A 7,523-nucleotide genomic window follows, 5' to 3' on the forward strand; every position below is an offset into this window, starting at 1 on the left:
AGAAATAAATGAACTACTAACTTTTGGTAAAGCCTTTGATTATGATGTTGAGGAGATTCAGATGACAAGGAATATCTTGCACTAATGCTAAGAAAAACCCTCTTATTACCTGAGAGTGAAAATGAGGAAAACTAGTTAAAGTCATTTTTCACAAAACACACATCAATGAAGTTGAAAATGTAAGATGATTATAAATAGTGTTAGCTCTAATAATTTTCTCACAAAACAATTGACAAGTTTCATCTCAATATCAAGAACCATCATTTCTTAAGAAATTCTAATATTGTTTAGTCCTATTTTCCATAATATAAACACACTATGACAATGTTTGGTGTGATATGTTTCCCATGGATATATGCCGTACTTCCTTGGAAAGACCATGTTAGTAAGACCATTAAATGCTAATGATGGAAAAAAATGCATATACTTTTTGAAAAGGAAAATGTAAAATCACTATGCATTTTTAAGAAATTCAATCATTGTTTAGTTCTATTTTCTGTAATATAAACAAACTATGAAAAAAAATTGGTGTGATATGTTTCCCATGGATGCATGTCATACTTTTGGGGAAAGACCATGTTAGTATGATCATTCAACACTAATGATAGAAAAAAAAAATACTAATACTTTTTGAAAAGAACATGAAATCAACACACATGAGAAGTCAGAGACAAATGGATAAGAGGAGGTTAAGGAAAATTCTCTTACAATTAAGGAGTTAATTAAAGAATCTAAATCAACATGTATGAAAAAAAATACTTATACTTTTTGAAAAGGAAAATGTGAAATCACCATGCAATTTTTAAGGAATTCAAACATTGTTTAGTTCTATTTTTTATAATATAAACAAATTATGGAAAAATTTGGTGTGATATGTTTCCCATGGATGCATGCCATTCTCCCGTGGAAAGACCATGTTAGTATGATCATTGAACACTAATGATAGAAAACAAAATACTTATGCTTTTTTAAAAGAAGAACATGAAATCACCACACATGAGAAGTCAACGCAAACAAAAAAGGTTGGAGGTGGTTAAGGAAAATTCTCTTATCTTTAAGGAGTTAGTTAAAGAATCTAAAGCAACAAGTATTGGTAGCTAAAGAAAAGGTTGTGACTTTCTCATTTTCTTAAGGGGTTAAAGCGTTGATCTAAATACCTATTGATGTGATTCCTAGTGATTATTCTTTGAGTTATCTTTTAAATGCAATTTAGTGTCGATACCAAACAAGGCATCCTATAAAATAACATCTAAAAAGTATAAGGAATTTCAAAGACAAAATATAATGATGTTGGAAATGAGCTATATTATAGAAAATATTAGCTTATGTGTAATTTTGGCCTTAGTTACACCTAAAAAGAATAGATCTTAAACAATGTTCATTGATAGTGGAGTTATCAAATATAGATTTCAAATATATATTTAGGCTTGATGATATGTACATGAAGAATAGGAGCTTGAGGTTTTCTAAGTCGAGGGGAAAAAAAAAACTGGCCTATTATAGTGAAAAACTTAATGAAGCCTATTAGAAATGGGTTTGGGTGCCCAAATAAATTGACTAGACCTAACCCAACCTAATGATGTAAAAACAATTAGAGGGAGCAAATTTTGGGGCTTTTATAACTATCCGAAAATTATCACTAAAAATAGGAGAAACTTTTTTAGGAAAACTCTTGCTCTCTCTATCTCTCTCTAAGAAAATACAAAATGTCATTCTCTCATATTGTACCAAAAAGTTTTTTTTTCCCTTAAAAAAGACATTTCTTTCTTGAAACTTGGTTTTATTGGTGAAAACAAAAGGTTAAAGCTCTTATACTATGGAAATAAGAATGGTTTTTGTATTCGTAGTTCTATTCAAGACCTAGGGTAAAAAATTTGTTAGTGAATTAATCAAATCATGATTTTTGGGCATCTTTGAATGTAACTCAAAGCTTTTTCCCAACATTGGTACCAAAACAACTATTTAGATTGTTTGTTGGAATGTGTGTGTGTATATATATACCCTTTTTTTTTATTGTGGTTATAGAAAAATACCTTTTTTGTTTTTTTAAATGGTTCTAGATAATTTCTATAGAAAGCCACTTTTTTTTTTTATTATTTCAAGATACTCGTATATGATAATTTCAAATGGATTTTGGATAAGTTTTTACAATAGAATCATTTTTAATTATTGTTTCCAAATAATTGTATATGATAATTTTAAGTAGGTTTGAAATAAGTTCTATAGTGGAACCATTTTTTATTATTGTTTATGGATAATTGTATATGATAATTTTAAATGGATTTTGGATTTTTTTTTTTTTTATGTAGAGCAATTTTTTGTAATTATTTCCGTATAAATGTATATTATAATCTTTTAATTATTTAATCCAATATTATTTTAGTGGAATTAAACCTTTAATGGAGAGGCATCACCAAACCATTTTTTTAAAATTCAAAACAAGCATATAAGAATCAAAATTATTGGGAAATGACATCTTTGAATGGTAAAAAAATCTAAATTAATAAAAAGGAAAGAGGAGTCTTTATAATTAAATATTTTATTTGTTCAAATATTTAATTAAAATGAGTGTATGATACTCATTAAAATTAGGTCAATAAATAATTTTTTTTGTTAAATCTAAAATAGTATGAATAAAAATAACTAAGAAAGTACTAAAGGGTAGAAGACCTTAGTTGGAATTGGATATGCTAATAAACTACATGAGGAACCCTAACCATCCTATATATCAACATGTGGATCATGTTGTTAACATGATTAAGATATTAAAAGCGAAGTATGTTTTTCCATCAAGCTATAAGAAGTGGATTTTGCAAATATCATTAACTGAACCAAAGGTTTAAATTTTAGAACAAGGTCTAAGGGATGCGAAAATAAGTCTTTTGAGGACTTAATAGACATTTTTAAAGAATATTGATGAATATGCTTTGTGGCAAATGCCATGAAGCAAACAATATCAGTGCTCTCTATTTCTTTTGAGTCGTGAAGTGTAAGAAATTTAAATATGTCAAGCATAAAATATTTTAGAGATTTATGCTTATTGAAAAGAACCTATAGAGTTGTAATATACATTATTTTAGTTTGGATATATTAGATTTTCATTTTTTTTTTACATAGAACATAAATATTTGATATGTAAGACATGAAATGAATATTTATCTTTAGATAAATTAGTCTATCTTTTATTAGCATGTCTTTATTTATTATATATATATATATATATATATATATTGTTGATACATGCTAGTTGAACAATATTGTTTTATAAAGTAGGAGGTTTTAGGTTAAAAAGAAATTTAAGAAATTTCTTGCCTAAAATTAAAGATATTTGCATAAATTATTTCTAGCTTGTAATAATTAAAATTGAATGTAGGAGCTGATTACGAACATAGTGAACTGTCATTTTTATTACAATTTAAGTTTATTACATATTAGAAGATAACAAAAACAAGTAAAAGTATCAATATCCATAAAAGTACCAATTAATAAAGATTGTGTAATATCTCGAAAGTTGAAATTAGTGGTACAATAAGAACATCATGGCAAAACTAAACAAGGAAGAGAAATTTAATGGTGATAACCAATGTTTTAAAAATTAGATCAGTCATTGAATAAAAAAGTTATCAATTCATAGTTTAATGGTTGGATCAGTGGTTGAACCACAGTCGAACCGATGACATTATAAATATATATTAATAATTATTATAAAAAAACGCATATATAATATTTATATTTGTTTAAATGATTTATATGACTAAAATTGAAAAATAGGATATATATATATATATATAAATATTTTCTATAATATTATCAAAATGGTTGTGTAGTATAATGGTTGTGTTCATTTGGTCAACCATGGTACAAGGTTCAAATCCCCACTGTGCAATTCTTTTATATTATAACCACAATCTATCCCACATCAAAAAATCACAAGGCATATATGTGATATAAATACCTTACCCATTTAATGAAGGGACGATTGGCATGGTGGGTTAGACTTTCTCAGTTAATGTATATACAAGTAATGGGGTTGTTAAGGGAAGAACTTTTGGTCCAATTGAATGAAAAATCCCAACTATTGAGAGAGAAGCTTTTGAGCCAATTAAATGAAAAATTCAACATGTTTTTTTATCAAATAATAGTTGATTGGTTCATAGAAAATTGGACGGTCCATCCGGTTTAGCAATCCAACGGCCGGTTAGAGCAGTTTGAAGATAGTCCAACCTATGAACAATTTGTTTCACCTGACTAGACTGGAGAGGTCAACAGTTGAATCAAGTTATGCAAGAACCTAAATAAGGAAACTATGCTCAAATCACAAGGCATGTATGTGATATAAATACCTAGCCCATTTAATGAAGAGGCGACTGGCGTGGTAGGTTAGACCTTGCTCCTTTAATGTATATACAAGTAATGGGTTGTTGAAGGAGGAGCTTTTGGGTCAATTGAATGAAAAAAGCCCAATTGTTTAGGGATGAGCTTTTGAGCCAATTAAATGAAAAACCCAACATTTTTTCAGTCAAAACATAGTTGATTGGTTCATAGGAAATTGGATGGTCCATTTAGTTCGATAGTCCGGCCACTGATTCAAGCACTTTGAAGATGGTCTAACCTAGAAACAGTCTATTTCACTTGACCGAACTGGAGAGGTCAATGATTGAATCAAGTTATGCAAGAACCTAAATAAGGGGACTATGCTCAACATAGAAGGGATACATGATCACTCATGAAATGTGGAAGCTCTAAAACAAAAAGTATAGTGGACTTTCAACTACAAAATTGAGAAAACTTGTAATAAAATTTGGAAATTATAAGATGTGACCTAACCATATTATGAAGTAACATCTTAGAGAGATGAAAAGAATGATAAGAGAGCTTAAAACATTCAAGCATGTCCTTATCGATGAGTAACAATTGCATACATTCAAATTGATGCTTTGAACTCTTTTTATTTGAAACCAATATTGAATAGTAGTTACAATTGGTTTCAAATATAAGGGTCCAACTTTTCAACAAATACAAGTTAATATATTAAAAGATGCTAAGAAAGAAGTTTAGTTACTTATGAACTCTTATTGTTGCACTTAAGAAAAAGTTGGATGCACAATAATGAATGATGGTTTAACATATAACATACAAAGAACACTTCTTAATTTCTTAATTTATTATCTTAAAAAAATGTGCATCAAAGTGAACAATATTTATTTATAACGATATTACATTTGTTAAGATGGTTAGGAAAGAATTGAGAAACATGGACAAAGATTTTATGACCCAGAGCTACTTGCCTTGCTATCATATTTGTTACACTAAAAATCTCTATGATCATAAGCATGATTTGCAAGCTCTTTTAACTATTAAGTACTTTCTAGATTCCAAATATTTGAAGGATAATAAGATAAAAAATAGTTTTTATTTCTTAGGTGACAAGTTTTGGAATGTTTACTTAGTAATTGTGAAAATTATGGCTCCATTTGTGCAATTATTATATATTGTTAATAATGATGAAAAACCTTCAATGAGATATGTGTATAAAAGACTACATTGGCCTCATTTGGTAATTAAGAATCTGTTTATCAACAATGAAAGACTAAAGAAGCCTTATATACAAATAATTGAATAGTGCTAGAATTGAAAACTATATAAAAATATTCATATAGGAGCTTGTTTTCTTGAACTCATATTTTCAATATGATAAGGAAAACTTTTGCAACAAGGTAAAGGTTATTGGAACTATTATGGATGCTACTTATTGAAAAGTCATGAAAGACAAACATAAAATGGCATATGATCTAAGTGTTTTCATTGCTATATGAAAAATTTTAGGAAAGAGTTTGCTTGTTTATTATGTTATACACTTCAACTAGGCAAAAATTAGTCACTGTAAATTGTTGCCCCTCTTTGCTTACTACTTACTAGTATGCTTTAATATTATTGCTCCTTTAAATTTTTTAATGTTTCTTTTTCTTAGTTTTAATGTTAAAATAATAATTAAAGGAATAGTAGAGGGTACATGGGTTTAGGGCACCACATTTGTAAAAGTTGACAATTCAAATATTGAGTTAAACTTCATCTTCTTCATTAGGAAATTAGAGAAATTGGAATGTATTTAAATGTATACTTAATAAAAAAAAATAGATTAAGCTTTAATAATATTTCTTATATACATTCATAACAACTTGTGGTAAAATGTTAATTTGGTAGAATTAAAATGTTATATGCATCTTATTATCAAGGAAATGAGTTATGATCCTCTTCGTTATGAATGTATTAATGAAAATAATTGAGAAGGATTAGCTAAGAGAGTTTGATTATAAAGATATTGAGAACATTTTATATAGAGAAGGATCCATTCAAATTAACGATACACAAAATTCCACTCCTAAAGTTATAAAATTTTAATAATTATTCTTGCCATAAAAGAAGTAATGAATCATCGCTATTTTGTCCTTAATATCTATTGAAAATTTTTGTAAATGTCAAGAATGATGACAGGGAGGCTCTAGAGCATATTGATTTGGAGAACTTTGATGATCCATAATACTCATTTGGCATCTTTAGATTTTGTTCTTCGACATGAATAGTGATGTGTTTGGATATTAATATGTTCAGTACTATGATATATAATTGTTTTGTGGATGGTACTTGCATATTCAAAACTTTTTGAAAATTTAGTTTATTATTGGTGATTCCTTATGTTGTTCATGAATGATATATATTAAGATTATCAAGAATATTATAGAGATTTAAATTAGTTAGAACATAACATTCAATTCATGAATGATATATCTTAAGATTATCAAGAATATTATGGAGATTTCAATTAGTTAGAACATAACATCCAATATTGTAGTATAAATAATATATTCGTAGAATTTTATTTGGGAAAAAGTTTGTACGATAAAATTTAATAATAAATATAAAATTTAATTTTTTTATAATTATTTTAAATTTTAATAATACATAAATTATATGCTTATTATGTCATCTAACCTTATAGTTTGATAGTTCATTGGTAAAATCAATCTAGTTTAATAATTGATTGATCCACTTCTAAAAAGATCGATCTTCTTAACTTTATGGCAAATGTTAGATAAGAAAAAAGGAAAACAAAATCATGAAAATTAATAGGAAAAGTTACAATAAATATTTCAATTTAAATTTAAAAAATATATTTTTTATGGTTAATTTTATTTAAATACCTTTTTTATTAAGATTATTCTTCCATCAAATTCCTTTCTTCTTCATCAAAGTTTATTCCAACTTGAATTGTTTTTATGTGTTATATTTTCCATCCCCTCAACCAAATTAGAATGGAAGGTTCTTGAGAAACGGACAATAGGGAAGCAGATTGCTAATGTGCATAATCCCTATTACAATAATTTCGTTTGTCTTATCCCTTGTCCGAGACCATTCAACCCTTGCAACTTGAGAGAGAGAGGGAGAGAAAGAGAGAGAGAGAGAGGAGAGAGAGAGAGAGAGAGAGAGAGAGAGAGGTATATTCACCACTAGTAAACTGTTAA

Source organism: Vitis vinifera, chromosome 18, assembly GCF_030704535.1.
Source record: "Vitis vinifera cultivar Pinot Noir 40024 chromosome 18, ASM3070453v1".
NCBI lineage: Eukaryota > Viridiplantae > Streptophyta > Magnoliopsida > Vitales > Vitaceae > Vitis > Vitis vinifera.